General features: G+C 38.2%; 1 long non-coding RNA gene across 1 annotated transcript in view; it reads right to left on the bottom strand.

Annotated features, from left to right (window-relative positions):
- Window positions 1-23,899, bottom strand: part of LOC120757466 (uncharacterized) — a 58,900-nt gene that overhangs the window by 4,056 nt on the left and 30,945 nt on the right. Inside the window, exon 2 of the long non-coding RNA XR_005702516.2 lies at window positions 2,221-2,332. This is a non-coding gene — a long non-coding RNA (uncharacterized LOC120757466). The remainder of the gene's footprint in view (window positions 1-2,220; window positions 2,333-23,899) is intronic.

Genomic DNA, 23,899 nt, shown 5'->3' with positions numbered 1-23,899 from the left:
TGAGGTAGTGGTTTTGGAGCAGAGCTGACAGAAGTGCTTTACCTTTTTCATGGGCCAGCTTTGACTTCTGGCACCCCAAGAAGAGGAGGTCAATCAGAGACACCTTAAAATTAAGTCAAGAAACAGCCTGTTCTCCTCACCCGCTGGTAACAGAGAGCTCAATCTATTTGGGCAGGGTTCTGTTTATTTGCTGTTGATGAAGAAATGGTTATCTGACTGCCTGTGGAACTGAAAAGAGCAAATCTGACTTCCAGGTGAGGTTTGCCATCTCCTTGTCACACACCTGCTTCCCACTCACCTGACTGCTGAGTGTTCACAGGGACTCAGGCAATTCCTCTCCAGATATTTGGAGGTTCTGGAAGTTCCAGTCGCTTCCAGGGCCTCAGACCTGACAGCCTGTGGCCAGTCCCTGTGACACCTCAGCTAGGTAGGAAACACATGGGAGCACAAGCTGGAAACTACCGATGTAACCCATAAGTAAAAAACACAACCATAAAGTCAAACTAATTGAAAACCCTTAAATCCTTTGAAATGCATTCAAAGAGTTATTTAAAGAAGAAAAAGGTAAAGACAATTTGAAAGCAGTCATTAGAGCTAGCAATATAAGGAAAAAATATCACTATTTGTTGTACTGAAGACTTCTGGCAGTAGTTTTACTGTGATGCCAGCACTGAATGCTCTGTAGAAGTGAGTTGAAACTGGGCTGTTAAACATTTGGATGTTCACATTTATATAACATTCTGGGAAGATCCAAGGAAGGCTGGAGAAATGCTACACTTTAGAAACAACACATTAAAAAAATGATAACCATCAAGTTCAGCAGTGGCTTGGCAGCTGAGAAGAAAAAAAACCAACCCAACAACAGCAAAAAAAATCACCAAAAAGTAACCAGATGGGTTCAAATATTGCCCAGAGGATCTGTGCTATTTTTTATGTGATTTCTGTGATTTTTGTGTGACTGCAGCCACAAAAGTAAGACACTGGGATGAAATACGTTGTGTTTCCCAAGTATTTTATCTTGGAGAAACAGTGAGTTGCTGACCAGGAGACACAGATTTAATAATTTTCAGCCCTGAAGAAATTTGCTGCATCATCTAAATCACCAGACGTACACAAGAGTAAAAGAAGAGTTGCAACAAAACCAAATTTTGACTATCATATGCAAACACGAAATTTGGAAATCATCATGAAAACTGTAGGCACAGTGTATGATCCAGGAAACCAAGCAGGCATAAAATTGAAATATGGAAAAAAACCTTATTATATTTTTGTGGTCTGCTCACATGCCTAAAATAATATTTTACTGAAACTAGGACAGAAATCTCAGAATCTTGCAGGATCAAATGAAGAATAAAACCAACATTAGGACTAAAAAGAGAACCGGCGAAGAAATCAGGTCCTGGTTTTGTACAGTGTTCACAACATATTCCCAACATATCCAGTCTCTAGATTGTTCAACTACTTCTACAGACGTCTCACAATTTTAAAAAGAAAACACTTCTCTTTTATTCTCTTGAGGTATATAGATATAATTCCATAAGATTGTCCAGGCATGAAGTTATGGTGTTTGGAAAGCAGAAGCTCAGCTGGAGTCGAGACATAATTACCAAGAGTAAAGAGAACTTCTCCAGCTACACTGGTGGTGAAATATTCCCCCTGGAGTTCTCCCTGCTTTCAGCTGGAGACGGGACTGAGATTCCTTCCAATCTGAATCATCCTTCAATGTTACTATTTCTAATACTGACTATTCCATTAAGTTATATTAGCATTTAGTAACTTAGTTAAATTAATTTATATTGGTTGGAAGTACATGGAAAAAGACACACAAGATTATATAAATAAAGTGAAAAATATATACATGATACAGAAATAGTGTGGGAATAAAAGTTTAAATTTGTTTTTTATAAGTGTTCTCCATTTTGTTGAAGTTCATATCTACAAATTTTGCAGTTATTTGTATTCCATGAATACCCTAATGACCAATTAATCCAAAACTCGTCTTTCATTTTTGCACGTATTCATACAATGCTCATTAAAAGCACATAAACCCACTGAGGTCCTTTAGAACCCCACAAAGTGGTGTAAACCTCGACCATATTCCTGATGTTTTAAAGTTTCTGCTCACTCTCCAGGCGGACACAACAAAAGACATTTTGATATACAGGGTAAAACTTTTGGCCTATTTTAATCTGCAGTAAAGTTCTGTTAACATCCACGTACCTGGATATTATTGCACATCATTCCAAGTCAATGGCCAGACAGATATAGACTGGAGAGCAGCACTCCTGCAAAGCAGCCAGCTTCAGCTGAGGGGTAAGGTAGGAGGACTATACTGGAAAAAGAAATTAAAATCAAACTGTTACTTTTTATTAACTCTTCCCTTAACTCAGCATGTAATTCTTCCATTGTGTTTTCTCCCCTACCATACCATTTTTTCTCGAACAGAAATTATTTTGTAGCAGCAATTAATTTAATCTGTTTTCTTCAATTTACAGCATAGAAAATCATGTAGAAAGTTCTAAGTTACAGTTATAATCAATGTCTTTGTGACATTCTGCCAAGGAAAAAAATTTCTCTTTGCTTGAAAATGGTAAGAGCACTCATGATAACAGGCAAAGAACCTTCAAAAATATAAACATCCAGAGAAATATTAGGAATGACAATTCCTAATAATTATTTTCTAGTGTCTGAAAGCCACATATACTGCCAGATAATAGCTTTTTTATATTATTATTCTTTTTCTGGAACATCCCACTGGAATTTTTCTTAAGATTAAAGAATCTTTCTGTTCAAATTGAGCTTAATTTAAAGCTTACTCTTGTTTTAGTTCGTAACATATACACTCCTTTTTATGAAATGAAAAGACAATATTTCACCAATCCTAATTGCAGGAGGCTTGGCTCCTGAGATAAAAAGTTTTAGAAAGCCAAAATCCATAGTCAGCCCTCCATGTTCTCACAAGATCGGGTCCAGAAGCCAGTGAGGCATAAAAGCTTCTTATCAGAGCAAATTAGGTGTTAATATTCAAAGTGTGTCTTTTTTTTTCTTTTATAAATGCTTAAATAACTAACAAAATTTATTTATTAAAAACTGAATAATTGGAGTCTAATTTATCTGGAATGTGCTAGAAGTGCTTCAAATACGGGATTGTCCATTTAATTGGTAACAGGTTGCTTTAATTCACTTCATGCAAAAAACTTTTAATAAAAGTTCATACGCGGTTTACTTTCTCCTCCTCACAGAAAACTGAGGGCAGCAGCCATGAAACGCTCAAAATCCTGATCAGCTGCACACAAAACAGAGGCACAGGCAGTTACATACCAACCCCAGCAAAATAGTTCTTCATGCAAATTCCAAAAACCTTGCAACTGGTACCACGAAGCACAAATTTCATTTTCTTAAGACTGCAATTTATGAGCAGAAAGAAACTTTTTGTGTTAATTAAGTGTTAATTCTGATCCCGCCACAGTCATTAGCTGGTTTTCTTTCGAAGCTGCTGCACTGTATTGGGCAGAATACAAACTTGCTGGAGCTCACAGGAGGCAGAACTGAGCCCTCCCCATCCTTGGCTGGCCCAAGACACAGCAGCCTTTTCATCTGAACTGCACCTTACAGCTCAAAGTGCCCAGAAGAGTTCAAAAAAGAAATGCATTGAGACCACATGCACTGTCCTACTGTGCAGTACATGGAACTGGAAGCCACAGCTTAAGCACCCCTGACAATCACTAATTTTCAGTATCTGGAATTCTGCTAACACCTTTGTTTTGCTTTCAGTGCATTCTGACAAATGAAGAAGCCTATGAATCAAGCCGTGAAGTCCCAATAAAAAGATGACAAAAAACAACCTCTTGCATCGCTACTAGGGGGCAAAGGAGTTGTTGAACCTTTTTCTTCCTCATCTTGTTCAGGGCAAGAGATGAAAAAAGTAGAGATAGTAAAGATCTTCCTTTATTCAAACTCAATTATTTGAGTCCAAATCTGACTTGCACATTACCTCATAATGCAGAAAGTACCAGCAGCTTCACTGGTATTAACAAAAAAGAGAAAGAGCATGACCCTAAATAATTTAGATCTAGATTTCTAATGCATTTCCAGATTTCAACTTTCCAATGCATTTCTAGGCATCTGAATGAAGCCTTCTTTACACAATTTTTCTAAAGAACTATATATATTGCAGAGGAAAAAAAAAAAATTGTTTGCACAAGTCCCTCACTACAGACTTTTCCTTGTTTGCAAAAGTTGATGATTCTATGACTAACACATAAACATTGAGTTAAATTGAACAGAAGGCAGAAGTTGCCTGAACCAACAAAAATAACTATTATTATGAAATAATCCTACCAGATGGGAACTCTAAACATAATGTTTCTGACCCTTATACAATAAACAGTGTGCAGACACCTTATTTAGACACAAAATAACACATTTTTAGGAGAAAAATGTCTTTTCTGACAGTTGTATTCAGCTCTCTTCAGATGAATGATGAATTGCTTGTGCTTTTAAACACAGTGAACTGGAAAGCTAAAATAAATAGAAGAGATGTTTTGTGTTTGCCATACCTTCTGAAGCACAGTTTTATGTCATTTAAAAGGAAAACATTGGAAGGAACACAGCAATATGCAAACAGTCTCTTCATTGCTAGAACTGCCTGTTTCCTGCCGGCTCCTCTGTAATAACAGCAGCCCCATAAACAGCAATGTCCTCAGAAAGGAGAAAAAGGGATTGAAATCCAAATACTATTTCTTCAAAATTTCAATGAGAAGTAGAAAGTTAGAAAAACCTGGGCTCTGAAGTGAGACAGACCCACATAAACCAGATCAGCTCTAAATTCTCTTGATCCAGCCAAAAGAAAACGTAACCACACGACAATATCCGTACAGAAGATGGAGCAGGTAGAAGTAAGAAGATCTTGGCCCACTAACCCTAGAACGCAAAAATCTTTAATTACCACTCACAAGAACTGTGATTTCAACTTCTTCCTGTGTTTACTGCAGCTCTTCAGACTAATAATTCTACATCCATGACTCATGGTAACTCTTCAGGGACTGTAAGATCACAAACGTTTCGTAACAAAACTGGATTAAATCTGTTGAAATTCCAGTGTACGTGTTATACAAGCACAACTCACAAATCATCATTAATATTTGCCCTTACAGGAGAGTTACACAAACTTCTGTGTTTGACCCTGATATTGAGCCAATTCACAAATATTGCTCTTTGTGGGATGATTTTGCTTTTCCTTGGAAGAGAAATTTCAGGCCTTCTATTTACTTCATTGAAATGCATATATTTACTCCTCAAGTTAAAAGGGCAGTTCTGGGATCCAAATTTAAAGAACTATTTCCCTACCAGAAGTATACCAAGAGAAAGCAGAATTATATAAATATTCAATTCCTATGTTATATTAGTCTCTGTTCTAAGATCACGGCTTCCTGACACTGAGACCAAAAGAACTGTCACGTTTTTAGGGTCCCCTGGGCCACACAAAAGAAACCTGCACTAAATAGATCTCAAACGTTAAAAAGTTTGGGTTTTTTCGCTAGTATCTCTTTTTGCAATCAGGAGTAAATATTATTTTCCACAACATAATGGCTCAGGCACAAGAAACTCAGGCTGTGCCCTGGGAATTTGTATGTAACAGCTCAGGATTCCAGGTACCTGAGCCCCTGTGCTCCACACATATCCTCACACCACGACAGCAGCGTACATTCTGGATTTCCTCATGAACATCAGGACAAGGAAGAGCCATCAGTCCATCCAGCCTATGTTCTCCAAAACAGTAATGTTTTCTTTTCAGTGCCTCTGCTCAATGCTGGTGACCCCAAAGGGTGGAAAGAATTGAGAAAGCTTAAGAGCAGGAACAGAGAACAAAGATCAGAACAAACACTTAATAAGGATTGTATGCCTGGAGAATCAGTACAGCAAGGACAGCCATGGCAGCAGATTAAACAGTGACACAAACATCAATTTAATCACAGTTTTCACAGGTTTATATACTATTACTGTCTCTATCCAACCAGTAGAATTTTAATCACCAGATTTTTGGTTTTCTTCCCTGTTATTTTGATCTCAACATGGTTCCAACTTGTCAGGTATTAGAGATGTAAACCTTAATTAGTTAGGAACAGGAATAAGTTTAATTTCACACTACAGAATTTCACACTTACTTGATTCTAACCACAGCAAATTAAAACAGAAATCTAAAGTCTGATCCTAGAGTGACAATACTGAAAATTATTCTAGTAAGTTTTCCAAAGTGCAACCGTAGGCTTGTTGGAAACTGTCAGTCCCAAACTACTTGTAGGTTGTGGACTAGACCCAGGAAACCTGGATTCAATTCCCAATCTCATGTTAATCTGGAGAGCCATATTCCTAAACCAAGAAAGAGGGACTGCTTCTCTAACAGGCACCGTTCCTTATTTCCCAATCTTGCCTGCACAATCCTGCTTGGTTTTGTTCTAAGTTTGGGGAAGAGCACAGGGTTGAGAACCTCTCCCACAGCAGGTGTTCAACACTTGAAGATTGCATCAAGCAGCTGCTGATTCCTCTTTCTCAGCAAGGAATTTACCGTTACCCAGGGCAGTGCAGGAAAACACTCACTAGAAAGAAGTGGGACAGGAAACCTTAAAGAAGTAAAGCAGTTGGGAAAATACAATTTTTAACACTGATTAACAGAACTTTACAGGAAATTTCACCTAGGAAAAAACCTTAGAAGAAATTAGCTGGGGCGTACTGATCCTTGTTAATATTTTTCTGTCTACCTTCTCTTTTTATTCCTCTCCTAGTAACTCTTCACATTTCTGTTTCAAAATGTCAAGCATTCTATTGGTTTTGCATATACAAAATATCCTTAAAGAATGGAAAGAAAACTCTGCAGTACACCCTCCTTCCCCAAAATATTTGCTATCCAAACCTCCAGCTAATAAGCTGCTCTTCACCAAGAGGCTGCTAAATCACATCTACCTCCAAAAGCGACAAGCGACTGAGTGAGTACTGCAAACTTTCAGGTTGAGACAGAAATTGTGGATAAGAGAAGGGTAAGCAGTATATTTAGTCAGCCATTAATCTGGGCTAAGAACACAGACTATCAGGAAAATTGCCTTCCACTACCGCTTATTGCTGTTACAGCTACATTTTATAAATGTAACCATTAGCATGTTCTACTCCAGGCTGTGCAAAGGGAGATAACCACAACCAGAACACAAACACTGGTGAGCGTCACTTTTCAACAGAAAACCCTGCATTTTTGACCCCAGGAGCTAAAAAAAAAGGTGAAATTTATTTGACTAATGCACACTGATACTGACTCTGCTTTGAGTGAGTTACACACAGCATCCATCAAAGCTGAGTGCGAGGAAATAATGAATTTATGGATGCAGGAACAATGAACATCTCTTATGTTTTACAGATCTGTGGCCACCATTGGAGGCATTTAAGCAGGAGGAAACATGCTGGTTACTACACAGCAGAGATACAACTTAACCTCTGCAAAGCAGAGGTTTTTCATTTTATGGGAAAAAAAAAGAGTAGTAGTGGAAAAAGAAAGACCTGTTTTCAGAAAGAAAGGTCTTTAACTGTTGTCAGTCAGTGTGTTGTCGTGCATAAGGAGACAAGAACTAGATTTCCAGGACTCTCTCATTTCCAAACTGGTGTTAACAGTAATTTCAAAGTCCACTGAAAGGATTAAGTTCTCCTTGTGTCACTGTCCACACAGCTGCAGCATCTTAGAGAAATATTTGGCATCATGCGCTCTAAACTTATGTTTTAGTTTCCCTGTCATAATTGTTACCCTTCTGTAGCAGAAGTTTAGACTCCTGTTTCACTGGAATATGTCTGCATGTTATTTTCTGTCTTCAGTCTGTTTAGTATCAAAGGCAAATCTGGGGGAAGATGACAAACCACAGCTGCATTTTCTTGTGCAACAGCCAGGGTTGGCTCACGGAAAGTCTCTTGGAGTTTGCAACCCACCATGGAAACTTGGGCTTGGGAACTTTCTGCTGCCAAGTTTCCATGGTCACATTTGTGGCTGATATTGCTGAACCTCGTGTCAATGAGCTTCCAGAAAGGGGGATGACAGAAAGAGAAGTCACAAGTGTAAGAAGCCCTCACTCCTCTGACCCAGCCCTACTCAGAGGTGTCAGTCTGGGTGGAGCAGGCAGCTGAATTCTGCATGTTCCAGGAGTCCACACGACTGTCACAGCTGCTCCAGTGGTGTGGGAGGCAAACTGCAGCCTGCCCGAGCTGGCTTGTTACTCACCAGCAAGTCTCTGGAGAACGGCAGTAATCCTTGAAGAATTATAAACCAGCTGCTACATGCATGATAATGTGTTAATCAGGAGTATAAAGGGAATACATGACTTCATTTTGTTAGTTTGCAAGTTACCAAAACTAGTTCTTATACTTAAGTCCTGCAATTTTTATTATAACCAAACTAATGATAAAATTAAATTATTACTCCCTATATGCACAGCTCTGCCCTTGACTCAAAGGGATTTTTTTTCCCAAATTATCTGTACTGACTATTGAAGATTCCTTTTGTATTCCTTTTTCACTACCCCATCCACCAGCCAGTGTTACACCCATGGGGAAAAAAAAAAAAAAAAAAAAAAAAAAAAAAAAAAAAAGTAAGTCAAAATTTTCCATGCTGAGCAACAGCACTGTCAAACTGACCATGGAGCTCAGACCCTAGAAAAATGTAGGAAAACAGACTAAAGGTATTCACAGAACTGCAAGCTATTTTGCTAGAGAATTTCCATAGGTCACTCAGTGTCAGCTACGAGATAATGATGACTGTGATTACCACCACAACACACACCTGCTCACTCCACACATAATTCCTGGTTTTGATGGACTGATGACTTCAGCAGCTCTATCCAAAGATTGTAAGTCTGGCCCTATACTTTTAGGACACAGCAACACCAAGAGAAGGCACTGCTCTTCATAAATATCTGAACAAAAGTGGGCATCCTGTTCAGCTGTTTCTAATGCTCAAACAGGGAAATATTTATGTCCAGGGTTGGGGCTCTTTTACTGGCAGCAAGAAAAGAGAACTAAAAGGGACAGGAATTATATTTGAAGGCAGGCTTGCAGGGGAGGAACAGGGAGCACCAGTCACACGAATAACAGCAGAACACACTGATGTAATGTGGGATATTACCTATAAATAGCCCTCGAAATTCTCAATTCCACTCATCTGGATAGAGATCAAGGCTTCCCAAGGTAGGGGAGTGCTGAGAGACTTGTTGTGGGCACAAGTCTACTCCTGACACTTGTTCAGAGCACAGCAGTTCCTTAGGAGACATGGCTGAGGGAGTTACACAAATACAGGAGGGTTGTCCCAAAAAGGTGGCACCATCTGACAGCTATGTGGGAGTCTCTGAAGTGACCACATGGTGTCAAACCACCTCCTGGAAAAAAAAACCTCCTATGTCCAATTAACAATCCCAGTCATACCCCTTCCCCCACTCTCCCTTCAGTTCCATCATTGCCAAGGTTATAATTAACCCAGGAAGCTGATTAGAACATTGTTATTTCCTGCTACACAGCTGACCATTGTACTACAGATGGAATTATTTCCCATGTATACTAAAACACTTAAATAAACTGTAACCAGCTCACGTGACAGCTGTGTGTTTGACTGGGCTCAATTTACAATGTCAACGTAGGTAGCAGACACCCCATTGATGAAGACAAACCTAAATTCTGGGGCTTCTGGGCATGGCTCATTTTGAAAAGGTCTCAAAAGTCAAGGTCAGCAGCTTTGGGGAAGAAAGACCTAAATAGCAAACACACAAACTTATCCTATGCCTCCCCAAAGAATGCCTGGGCTGTCTCATTTAAAGTTTTTATGGAAAATAAGTATGAGTAACTTTTAATAATTACATGAATATTGACATTTCAGTTGATGAGAGTCATTTTAATGATTGTATATTAAAAAGTAACTATATTTAGTTCTCATAAAATGTAGCTATAATTTAAATTTTCTTTTGACTATATACTCAGTGGTACAGTCCCAAGAAGATCCTGCACATAGAAGTATAAGTAGTGCAGCTCTTCACAGGCAGTAGCTTTTTGAGACAGGATAATCTTAACCCAGACATATAGGGAAAAGTTATTTCATACAATGCTGGTTTGGATTTGGCTGCACAAACAGAATTATTTAGGTTCTGGATACTTAGTTACCACTGAAAACAAGCATGTTTATCAAACACCAGGACAGCAATTTTAGCCACCAGATAAGGTAAACAAAAAGGTGAAAATAACTTTTTCCTATTTTTCTGCACAAATTTTATCACACCTGACAATGAGATCCAGACTATTCAAAAAGGTAAGCAACCCCATACATTTTAGCTACATAAGGTTTGGGTTTTTTTTTCATCTAAGAGGATAGGGTGCTACTGACGCTTCCTAAAATGGAGGGAGAAGCGTGGCAGTATTAACAAAGCCTGACTTTAACCCAAGTATGCTAGCAGACGTTTTTAACATACTCAGTGGATAAAGTAACAGGATGCTCCTGTTAAGATACAGATTATGCTTTCCTAAAATATTGTCTGCCATCATCATCCTCAGCCACAGAAGAGTGTAAGGAAACTGGATTCCCTGGTCTAAAACTAACCTACATAAAATCCTTCTCCACACCACTCCCTTCCAACTCACCTTTCATATGTTTGTTTTCAGCCAACAAAAAAAAAAAAAGTTCATTTAGCTTGTCTTGATAACACCTATCTCATGGGTGTGGGGATATTGGGTGTGCTCCTTTTTGCATGCATTTGTAAACACAAAATGGTTATCCAGGTTAATCAGCTGCAGGGAGTTATTGGCATATAGTCAGTCATGGATGGGGCTTGGAGAGATGCACTGCACCAAGTTCTTCAAGGTTAGTGTGAAAAAACAGCACCACAATAAAGGGAAATAATTCTCTTTTTGGATGTACTTATCTCTTTGCAACTTCTGAGAAAATACTTCAGCATTTTTCAGATCAACTGCAACTTTTTCCCAAGTCAGAAGAGAGGCCAAGCAAAATTCAGAAAGAACTAAAGTTCTGAAAGCTAAATTACCTCACTCTCAAAGAAAATTGTGCAGAATTATGCCTTTAAATTCAGGGAGCAGCACATATATAACTCTCGGTAACCTTAAACACCAGAAGGTATTTATTTATACTTGAGAAGTTCTTCTTCCTTCTGCAATAAAAGAATGTCTGTGCTGGTTCAGGGTGACATGTTAATTTTGCCTCCAATTATCCCGCACATTGCGGTGAATGGATAAATACCCCGTGCTGTGACAGCCATGTCAGGCACCTCCAGAGGAACAAAGCTACTCCCAGATGGTGCAAAGCTCTATTCCAGGATGCCTCAGGTGGCCTCCAGGTGCTTCACATGTCAAGCCTACCCCAGCTGCAGTTGCAGTGTGCTGTTATTTGAGGAATGCACCAAATCCAGGGTACTACTTCAATAAATACGTTCTGCAGGTACAGAACTACTGCAGCAAAGCAGCTCAGATATTGTTCAGCTGAGAGGTTTTTACCATAACATAAAATAAAATAGTAGACAGAATAAACTAATCATACTTTAACAGAAGTACAGTGACAGAAGAGCTGTATTTTGCATGCATTTTCTCAAAATTTTCCAGTTTATACAAGCGCTAGCTTCTTTGTCACTTTTTTCTATCACATGAACAAAAGAAATACATTTTAAAAGTGTGGCTTATAGGACATTTGTAGACAAGAGATGAAATCATTCACAAAGTAGAAATTCCTAAAACATTACAAATATTCATTCTATTAAAAGATAAATTACACACATTACTGAAAAAAAATATTTGCTTAATCCCATGACCATAAGACAACTAGACCCTCCAGAACTGCAAGTTATATATGTATGAATACATGTATTTTAAAGTGAATAAATATAAAAGGTCAGTGTGCTATACAGTAAGAAAGAACCCAAAATCTAAAGAATCTAACTAAAGTTAAGGTCTCATTTTTGATGAAAAGGTCAATTTTGATCAACTTTTCCAAAATGGTTTCATTTACATTTGGAAATACACCTTTAGAAAGAATATATTTTTCCTACTGCTGCTCTTAGTATGTCCACTCCCCTTATGCAATTTCTGAAAGTAATTTCAGGAGAAAAGTGAGTAATTTTGGACTGGCTGACCATCCTCAAGAGACTAAAGGGGTTGGGTTAGTTTTCACTAGCATGGAGCAGGGAGGAGGTCTTCTCTGGAAAACCTGCTGAGTAGGATGATCATATTTTTATACTGCATAATGTTCTGGGCATGGGCCAGCTTTTCCAGAGACAGCTATTCATCTGCTTAACTTGAGTGCATTAAAATTCCCTGCTCCCCATCATCAATTTCCTCGCTCTTGCACCTCCAATATGACCAGAGAGCATCACAAAATCAGGTAAAGAAGTGATTGTTTCAAGTGCCCCTTGGAGGTTTGAAAGTGACCTATACCTTTTCCAAGCAGCAGCAAATCACTCGGGTAATATTATGCCAATAACTAAAAGCAGGCAGAATAGAAAATCTCAGAATTAGAAGTGGCTGGGTGCATCTTAAAAGCATAGAGAACACTCCCTTCGCTTCCACAGCCTGCTCAGGACAGCGTGTCCCATGCCCTTCTTGAAAGCCTCAGAGAAGGAATTTAACACAGTAAATCTAACACTCCCCAGAAGCCTCCTCCTCTCCCAGAATTAACCAGAATCAACAGAAGCACAGAGAGATCCTTTCCTATGAAAAAGTCTCCACACACCATTTCTGATTTTAAGGGTTGGTCACTTCTTCATTCCTCAATCTTTTTCATACAGCTGCAGGACCTTAGGAAAGTGCAGAGTGGCTTAGCCAAGGTATTTTGGAGCTATTTCTCAGTGCCAGCAGAGATGCAAGAGGGTGTGGGTGGGAGCACAGAGCCATTGCCCAGTCACACCATCAGCTTTTGCTGACCCCTGTACTGCTGCTCAGCTCCTCCAGATGTGCCAGTGCAGATTACAGGGGTCATTTGTACAGGGCAGTGCTGCTCAGCTCAGGTATTAATGTTCCTGAGATGAATCAGCTGGAACAAGAAAGAGAAGCAGTACAGGAAAACACTTTTCTGTCATTCTTGTGTCCAGGTATAAACAGTCAGTACTCTCTTGTACAGCTCCACACTCTCACTGAGCACTTAGGACATCCTGACCTTTTTCATGTCTGCTGAGATGCAAGTCCAAGACGACATCACCCCAAAAGATGTTATTGCCTGTCTCATAACAATCAAAAGATGTTATTGGAACTGTCTCAGTTCCAAGGAACACTTCTTGAAGCCAGTTTTTGGCTTCAGTTTCTAAATGAAATTTTAGTGATCAGCTTTAGTTGTCAAACATTCTGATCCTCTATCCTAGACAAACAGATCATGGTAGTGCAATTTTCTGAAGAAATGGAGATGAATTATCATAGAAGATTTTCTGAGATCTTTCCAACAGATATTTTATTGTGTGTGATAATAATGGATGAGACCCATTTGACCAACTTTGAAAACTGGGATACTTCAGCTACAGGACAAACAGGAGGCTGCTGCACATGAGCACTCAAATGATTCCTAGTAATTTCCAGAAAAAGCAGATCTCTGTTTGTAGGAAGTATTACCATTTCCCAGACACAATTAACACATGAGATTTTCATTAGGAATTATATTATGTGGAAAAAAAAGTACAAAAAAACCCCAAAAAAACACTAAGCCATATGTCAATTATTACATGTAAAAAAAAGAAATCCTCAGACTACTGGTTAGAAAGTGGAAAGCAACAGGCTGTGTTCTATTGAATTTTAAAAAATTATATACCATTTTTGAATAATTTGAACTGTAGTTATTGTATCTGCAAGCAATTTTTTTCTTAAAAAAAAAAAAAAAAAAAAAAAAAGCAGCTCAGTAAATCTTCCTTGTGTCAATACTGAAATTTTAGTGTTCAAAAATTCTTCTGTTCCCAAGGCATTCTGAAAACCCTTGTGCATCCTTGAGGGAAAAATCTCTCTCCCCAAATGTGGTTTTGGGACATGCCTTGGTTCCAATCATTTGCTCAGATGATCCTATAATAACTACCAAAGCTTTTTCTTAGAGATTTCTCTTTTCATTGATATATATCCCAGAATATTCAAGTTGCTTTTCCTAATTTGGAGCGACTGGGGTGCAAGGCCACATATGCTTTTCCTTTTCCTCTGACACATCGAGATGTAGGAGAACTCCGGTGGAAAATGACCTTATTATAAATAACCATACAATGATGATAACAGGTATCATTTGTAACTAGGATTTGTTAAAATTCACTGAGCAGGAATCTTCCAAGGTGGCAGCAGGAGATGCCTGCTGAATGCAGGGTTCTTAGGACACTTAAACAGATGTTCATCCTGCTTATTCATTTTAATCTGCTAAAAGTATCTTAGCTAGAAACATCTTAAGAACAATTTTATCAGCTTAACTGTACAGTAAGGAATAGAACCTGGGGCATGATTAGAGCACAAAGAATTATAAAAGCCTTGAATACAGGCCACATATAAATTGGCATTAAGGCAACCCAAAAAATAACCATTTTTCTTTTCAGAAGGATGCATCTTCATAGAAATGCAACATGTAGGTTCATGGCTCTTATAAATCTTGAGTAAGACTATAAAAAACTTAATGAAACTTAACGAGACTTAACTATGATGTAACTCTTAATTCATCTTACTCCAACCAGTGATTTTCAGGGATTTTTATGGCAGTACTTTTAAAGCTGTTTTCTAATGAACAAGAGATTTTTCCTCACAGTGTCTCTTTAGGTTGCCTTATGAAATAAGTTGTCCACTGTGAAACACCCCTTGCAGTCTAGGATTCTATATGTCACAAATGGAAGCAGAAAGCTGCTTTGATTTACCTTCTTATATTCGGTTGTCTTAGCCCCCATTTAATGCAGAAACTATTAAGCAGATTAGGTAAATAGATTCAATTTGCTATGTGCCAATCAATATTACGGAGTCAGTGTGGGTTTTGTGTTCATAAATAGAAAGCAGCACAAGTTAATTGCAAAACCACATATCACAAATGACTAAAAATCTGCTTTAACTATCTCCATTTTTCTTTATTTCACAATGGCTTTAGTAACCCACACACTCATCTCACTGAACCGTAAACCCTGATTAGGGGCACTAAATGACTGGAATGTTCCTGAGAGCTGATTACATGCATTTTGCTTATGGCTTATCAAGTCTTATCTACTGATAAGGTCTTACTCATCCCCCTTCTTCAGAATGCCAGCTGTGGGATGTGGGAAATATTCCACTGGTTTTACCAAAGACAGAAATGAACTGAATCTCCTCTGCTATAATTCTCTGTGGTCTGAGGAAGCAACAGTTCTTTGCCAGTTTACCCACCCTGACACTGTTTACAAATCAGACACTATAGATTCCACTGATGGATATTTATATGGGTTTAAACATGACATGATATATTCGTTTCAGGGTCTTTTTAAAAATATTTTTCGTGGGTTTAAATATGTAGCTTTGTACTGGACTTTTCCACAGAGGTATCATCACCAAAGCCAACAACCAACCTCCAAACAAAACAAAACAAAGCAAAACTCCAACAAAGGCACCCCTGCTTCCCCAAAAAAAAAGTAAAATTAAACCAAGCACAGAAAGCACTCGGGTCATTAAGCAAATCAATTCCACTCCATGCAGCACAAAGATGTAGACATTAAATACCTGGCATAAAAGATTTATCTTTCCAGCTGTACAATTTTCCATGAAAAACCTGTCATAGAGCAACAACTTTTTCCCACAAAGGCAGAAGGAACAGAAAGAGACCAACAGGTGCATTTTATAGCTGTAAATTTCTTGCACAGCTGATGGAACTGACTCTCCACTGTATCAGTGTTTGGACAGGAATTCAAAGTAGATCGGATCAGAATAAAAACTGGCAAGCACTCATTCCTTGTTCATTGTTTTGGGCATTTCTCATATGAATTCAGTGACAAATGGAAGCAAACCAAGGGTTTCCCATTTCTGTATCACAGGATACTAAGAAAGAGCCTTAAGCTAAGAGTGGGAAAAGATTCTTTACAATGAAATCTTATCATGCCCAGCTCTACAAAACAGTTACAGAACTAACTCACAAAAATGCATGGATGTCTCAGGAATGACATCTGCCTTTCCAGATTCTCTATCTACATCACTTCAGGAAATAACAATCTATAGAAATAAAAAGCTTTTTCATATATTTATTTGTAAATAAGATTTCTATATATAAATTTATGGAAAATTTTTTTAAGAGTTTCTAATAACCACAAAGCCTCTCAATGAAAACCCAATTTAAATCATCTGGCTTCATTTTGTCCCTGTTAATGTAAGTCTTAAGCAGATGATAATTCATATCTGATTTAAGTAATGATGTTAACAACCACAAAAGACCTGACTCTGCTCATACTACAGACCAAAGACTTGCCTGTATTATATTGCCCACTCCCATTACTTTTTAAAAGAGATAAACATTTAAAAGACTTCATGATTAAAGGTTCAAAGCCTGTTTTAAATATTATAATCCCATGGCTGCTATTTTTTTCTGAATTAGTTGTATGAACACTGAGAACTGACAAACCAAACCAATCAGCAAATGAATGATTTTGTTGGTGCTTGCATAGTGATTATTCAGTATCTTGTATCCAGATAATTGAGTCCTTTTCATTATATGTTATCTATTGTTCCTTCATCTCATTTGTCCTGAAACATAAATATTTTGTGTATTATAATGTAAAAAGCCTAATACAGATAACAAAGCAATTTAGGATTATAGGTACTTAATAGTTTATCATTTCTTATTTATTCATTCTTCATTATAGTTCTAATTTTAAAGAAGTATAACCAAATTAAAAGAAAAATAATACAAAATAAGGAGTTTTTTTCATCTGCATCATAGTTTTGAGGATAAAATCCTTTTATCTGATATTTTCATATAGTTAAATTTTACCAAACAAAAACCACTGGAACATTATGACAATGCCAAGAGGGAGGAGGAAATAGTAGATGGATCACGGTTGGTGTGAAACCCTCGGACATCAAAATGACACTTACAGAAAATAGGTGGGTATTTAAAGGAACTTTGCTGGCAAAGCTGGCCCAGCACAAAACAAAGCCACTCAGACACACCAACTCCAGCGGCACCAGCTGCAGGGAGATGGGTGATTTTGAAGGATTTTAACAAGATTTTTCAGTAATCATTCAGTCACAAATGCTTGGGCAGTCAACTAATCTTGAACCATCTTTTCATTAATATAATCTTTCTCTCATCTTTCAGCACAGAAACACTAAAATAACTGTCCAAATACCACAATCAGAACAATTCCTCTTAGGATGAAGGGAGCCTTACTCCATTCCACTGTGAAATACAGCAGTATTCCTGTTCTGCTGCTGTCTGCAGGGATAATGGATCTGTACACAAAGCACTGTATTCAGCAAGTCAGAATGGCAGTGAGGGAGCCAGCACACTGGTGTTAGCCCTCCTGGGGAAGATAGTCCAGCACTGTTTGCGGTAATAGGAAGAAAGGAAAGGGGAGGTGAAATCGTTAGTTCTACAAGCTTTAATTAAATGTATTTTAGAACCATTTTTTAGACCTTAAAGAATGAGCCCTGACATTATTCTTGGGAGGGCAGTGGCTACAGGCTGGAAAGAAATACACTCAAGTCCTCACTTTACAAGTAGAGAAGACATCCAGGAGAGAGAAAATTTCTCTTCAATTGCCAAATCCTGTGAACGTTTACTGTAATTACAAAGATGATTTCTGGCCATCTCCTTCAACAGCAACAGACAGATCCCAAGTTCCTGTGGTTGCCCATGATAATACAGTCATGCTTCCTTTCACCGCTGCCTCCAGAGGCAATTTTGTGGGTAGGAACTCAGAAGAATGCAGACACACAGGGTAAGTCAAGATGACAGGAAGATGAAGGGATGAGAAGAACATAGGATTGAGAGAAAGAAAAAGAGAAGTCGAAGCTGAATTTTTTAAACATGTACCAAGGAAAGCATAGTAGAAGCGATTATATATTTTTTTTTAGGCTTATATTGTTTGAATGCCTATGACTTACAAGTCTTCAACACTACAGGAACTCATATAAGTCACAAGAGTTTCTGGACTTGGATGGGATAGAAATCTTTCCAGGAATCTCATCATAGCATGAAGAAGAATTTAAGCTATTGCACCATATACATACTATAGACTTCAGAAGATTTAAAGTCTGTATTGTTTTTAATTGTCTATTGCAGTGTTCATTAACACCTCTGCTAAAAATTCTGCTACTTAGCATTCATGGAACCAGTGTGCATTAGGCAAAAGCTGATGAGTAAAAATAATATTATTGTTTAGCAATCCCTCCTTTTTCAGCAATTAAATTACAAGCACCTGCATCCTTTGGTATCTAAATTTCCTAAAATACCTTTCCTACTGATGTAATTTAGATGTTTCCTAGAACATTTAAAAGCTGCTGGAATTGTTTAAGTGAACATGCTATTCAACAATTGAATGACACGTGAGTCAGGGAAAGCACCATGTTTACACAGATTTCAACATAAGTGACTCATTTTACTGATAATAAATAGCTTATATGATTTGCTAGCTTGTAAAAATTATACTAAGTTATGATTTCCTGAACACATTACAATAAGCAGTGTATTCTGGCAGTACATAAGGGGAAGCTTTATCTGAGGTCCCTGTACCTACCAGTAGACTACTGACATTTATTTGCATTTATTTGTCCTGGTTTCTGTGACCACAGGTGTAATATAGACATACTCCCACACAAGCACATTCATTGAAAAACCTGGCTTTGTAAGTGTGTTTACATTTTAACATTACTGGCATGTTAAGACCCACTGCTTTTTTCCTCCCTCCACTCCCACCCATCCCACATCATCCCCCACTGGTTAAAACTGAGCCACTTCAATCCAGCCTCCCCAAAACACGTTATTAGGGGCAGCAGCCATACACCCTTCAAGCAGGTCTTCACATCCCTTAATTTCTTGCAAACTTTTAAACCACAAGCTCTGTGGGACAGGGACAGGCATTCACCATGTTTTCCTCAGAGCCAGCTGAGGCTTTTTGACACCATGGCAATATTTGACCACAAACTACATCAATCAGCAGCACTGTCCTCCTCAGTCAAAGCTGGGGAATCCAAGCCTGCAGTTAATTCGCTTCCAAAAGCAAAAAAGGGCACATCTTAGACTCATTCATGTTTCCGACATCATGAGCAGCAGTAATGTAGGGCATATTTTTTTGCCTGCCTCTTTTTATTTCCCTTTCCTCAATCCCTTGTAGAATAACAGAAATTAAAATCTAGAATTTCACTTACTTACGAGATTCTTTATTCTTTTATTTGTCTTGTCAGACTTACTGCATCTATGCAATTCCCCTAGTAGATTAAGAAGCCTCAGAGGCTATTGCTCAGATTAAGCACTAGTTCTTACCGTAATCTTCTTATTCTCAATGTTTCCATCTTCTGCTCTATCCACATGATTAAACAATAAGTATATTATATCTTTCAGTACATCTGTCAGTTCAGGTCCCATCACTCAACCTATTCCTGACATATTCCATTGCAATGAGAGTTGGTATCTGTCCTTCGTAGACAGCGCATTTAGTCCAATTTTCGAGCATTCTACAAAATTGTCTTATTCAGCAATGCCTGGGTTATTTTCTATGCTGCCATTTTCTGCCATCTTTCAGTACAGAAGGTCTTTAATGAGGTACCAGGCAGGGCCATTACTTAAATTACAAGTGATGCTATGTGGGTCTAAACAGAATATCCTACCTTAAAAAATGTTTCAATCTTCTTCTGAAGTATAATGTGACCATTAATTTTAACACAATTTGCTGCCTTGGGAGATAGGCTTGATCCCACTCACAAGCTTTCAACAGTTTTCAAAAAAAGGCTGGACTGATGGAACATTATTACAAATTCTCCAGAAAGACAGTTCAGCACCTTAGATAATGAAGACAATATAATACTCTAAGTGTGATGCATTTCTGTTTTCCTTCTTTCTGGCTGGATCCTCAGCAGATCAGACAGTTAAATACAGACTAAAGGAAAGAGAGATACTGAGGAAACATTTAATTATCAAATGTCTCAGTAGGCTAGGAAGAATATTTGTGTTTCTCTTGGAACATATTTATCTAACAATAAAGATTTCTTTCTATAAACAATAAAGATTTCTATTATTAGCTACTAATTGAGGGGGTTTATATTGTTGGGGTTCATTAAAATATTAAAAATATTAAAACAAATATGAGATATTAGGATGGGCCAGAATCCTAAAACTTGCAGCAACTTAAATAATATTCTTCTGGTCGAAATATACCAAGTTCAGGCTCAGTCCTCCAGAATGTGGAGAGTTCTTTGGGCCTGGTGATTGGGGCTAGGTTGCCAATAAATAAAGTCTGACCTTTTGATGAGGGTACCCAAATATATTTGTTACAGCAACTCAAGCTCCAGCAAGAAGTATTTGTCTACAACCCATCTTTCTGCTGGCTCTGAAAAGGTTTCATGGCTCCACTGCTGTCTGGGACTGAGTAAAGCCAGGAGCTGGGCAGCACTTTCCAAGAGAGGGGATGGAAGGGAGTGGGACAGTGGGAGAAAAACCCAAAACAGGACAGAAAAAACACCCACCAGACCTTAATGCTTGGGTTTGATCTGTTGGACACTGATAGTCAAGTACTTAACTGAATCAGCTGAACATTACCCAAAGCAGAAACAGCAACTTCCGTTATCGAGTGTGGTGCCAGGACAGTCTATAAACATTCCTGAAAAGAGCTGTAGCAATGAACCCTAACCAGAAAATACTAGAGCTACAACCAGAGTTCCTGTTTTGGGAAGGGGGGAAGGAAAGCATTATTTACATGTGAGACGTTTGGAGGTGAGCAGGAGGGGATGTAGCATCTGTGCTTTTGCTCCACGGTTATTAATACCTAAGAAGTAGAATCCTAGGTCATGTTTAGAGCTCCTAAACAAATTGTAACAATGAAACTTCACCTCATGTCAACCCTACAGGGAATAAAAGGTCTAAAAAAACAATGATCTCATTAGAAAAGCCTAGAAAATAAGTCTTAAGCAGCTGTTCATTATCTCACAGAAAACATTAACATTCCAGACTTCCTTTACACAATATACAAAAATAAATAGACAACAAAAAGAAAAAATTAAAGCACTCTTTTGCAACATACCAGTCAAACAATACAAGTATTCATATCAGTCATATTCATTACATTTTGCATATCAGTTTTTTGAGTCTCACATTTCTTCCTGTGTCAGATAAGGTATGAAGAAACATCCTTTATTTCCATCTAAAGTTCTCATCACTTAAACCAAAGGCTTGAATACGCTTTTCCTTTCCAAGTCCTCTTCCTGCTTGCTTTTCTAAAAGCAGGGTCGCAGCCACTGCCTGGCTTTTTATCTCAGGCACTTTGAAAGAGTATAAAAATGTAATAAAAGTCCTGAATTGATCAGAATAATTCTCTTCTAGTGAAGTTTTTTAACTCTGCACATAGCCTTTTCTGTGTCTTGCAAAGTCTGTGGTATGTTCATCTTCGATCCAGCATCTCTTAAAAACTGCTGCAGCAGAAGCTGGGCTTCACTTTTTCAAAAAAAGCCCAGACTAAAGAGTGCAGCCAAACACCAACAAGAACAATTGGGAAGAACAAAGAGTAGGAGCCCTGGGAAAACAGTACCTGTGGAGACTGGACCACAGCAGGGCTGAATTTCTTTAGTTAGAATAGATTATGAAAAGTGAGGAGATTCTATTGTGATTAAAAAAAAAAAAAAAAAAACCAAAACCAAGGGCAGTGTTTTGGGAAAAGGACATAACGCAAAACTAAAGAGAGGCACAGCCACTTCTTCAGAAGTGAATCCCACACAAAAGTCAACAAGCCCACTGGTGGGACGGTGTTTCCCAGCTGCTCCAGGCACAGGGCTCCTCACAGCACAAATCCCCACTGTTACCACTGTAGATCACTGTCCCTCATCCCATCCCATCCCAGGCAGCCCCTCATTCCTGCTCTCAGCCCCGCTCCTGTCAATCCCAGGCACAGCCTGTGACACAGACCTCTGAAAGCTTGTGGACCCGGGGATGGATAGAAGGAAGATGTGTCACCACGTTAAGGGAAGCACCCTAACAGGACAGCTTCTGGGAGCGAATCATCCTCTTCCCAAAGGCGGCTAAACATGATCCTTGCTAGAAAACTGCTCAACAAAGTTATTGGTCTGATTTGCTCAAGGATTTGAGCTACAGAGAAGGCAGAGGATGTCCAGCTACAAAAGAGCATTGACCTAAGATACGTAGGAGTGCTAACCTTCCATATTATCTCAAATATTACCTCTGTGGGAAGGGAGTCATTCCAAGAAATTACAAACTGCTTTTACAGACTGAAAGGTGCAGGGTCACTTTCCTCCAGTTACTCACAGTACAGAGATTTTATCTAATTCTAGTGCATTGGCTTCCAGCATTGGTAAGATTAAAGCACAGTCATTTGGCTTCTTGCTGAGGAAATGTGTTGTTAGGCTAAGACCTGATGTTAGAGATCATGTCATATATGCAAATGATGGTGCATATTCATTAATATGCAAATTAGAACACAAAATCAGATTAATCCCAAAGCCTAAAATCTCTAGCTCTCATGACCTAGAGGCTTAAACTGTGCATGTACAACTGCTTCTTCATCAGTGTGACTTTGGTCTGCTTCATGATTAAATACAAATCAGTGACATACATGTAATTTTTCTATGTAACTAGATGCTATCTAGTTTAAAACTGAAATATTTATTGTAAAGGTTTACTCTTCCAAATACCTTTCAAAGACTACTCAGACATCTTCAGGTTTGCTTGTTTATTCCAGCAACTTCAAGCAGGTGTTGAAGAGCACCAGCTTTCCTTTTAACCCCTCATTAAATGGAATAAGTTGCCAACGCAACAAGTCCATTTATTTAGGTTTTGATTGATTTTCTAAGAGTTAGACAGCAAAAAAACTCCACTGAGGTCTGATCAGCTGCACGGGAATAGCAAGTATACAAAACTTTTGGCAACCAATTATAAATCAAAAACATTTTTCAAAACACAACCTGAAAATCTTCACCACACTGGATACCCTCATACAGCTACTGGATAACTGATTTATGATAGTTTGCATTAATTAAGCAGCTTCAAACTTTTGAACTTTTATAGTTAATTCCAGAAACTGCCTTCTACACTGATGGATTCTTTGGAAAAAAAGGGACAGAGAAATAAAGTCACTCTCTTCAACTGCAACTATCAGTTACACTGTCCTCCAAGTTATATCGAACTATCATATTTATAATTTCAGGGTTAGGAAAAATTAATTTTGTTTTGACTGGAATGACAAAATTTTAGTTCTTATATGATAACTGAATCCTGCAGAGCACTAATAGTCAAAATAGTTTGGATTTACAAGATATGTTTTCAGCCACAGACTGAAATCAAGCCACATAAGGCTTGATTGTGCACGATTGAAAGATTCTGATTTAATCATGAATTTATTAGTCCTTTCATAGATGTTGATTTAAATATGAAACCTGTCACCATGCCAGCTGTGTTCTAAGGTGCCATATATTGCTGATACATCTGCAAGTAAGGCAGCTATATTATATCCTCTTCAGATCTCTCTTAAATGAACAGCCAGTCATGGAGTAATACTTTACATTCCTTAGATTAAACATCTTTAAGAAAATTATGGTGGAAGGTCTAAAAGACAACATTGCATTCAGAAATTTGTAAGTATTAGCCTAGGAAAAAATATAAGCCAGACATTTTTCATCTCTGAAGAATTCTTTGCTTGTTTGAGTTCTGCAAATCAGCCTTGTTGCTGTAATTTAGACACTTAAAAATCTGTAC

Source organism: Hirundo rustica, chromosome 10, assembly GCF_015227805.2.
Source record: "Hirundo rustica isolate bHirRus1 chromosome 10, bHirRus1.pri.v3, whole genome shotgun sequence".
Taxonomy (NCBI): Eukaryota; Metazoa; Chordata; class Aves; order Passeriformes; family Hirundinidae; genus Hirundo; species Hirundo rustica.
This window is presented reverse-complemented; position numbering and strand designations above follow the sequence as displayed.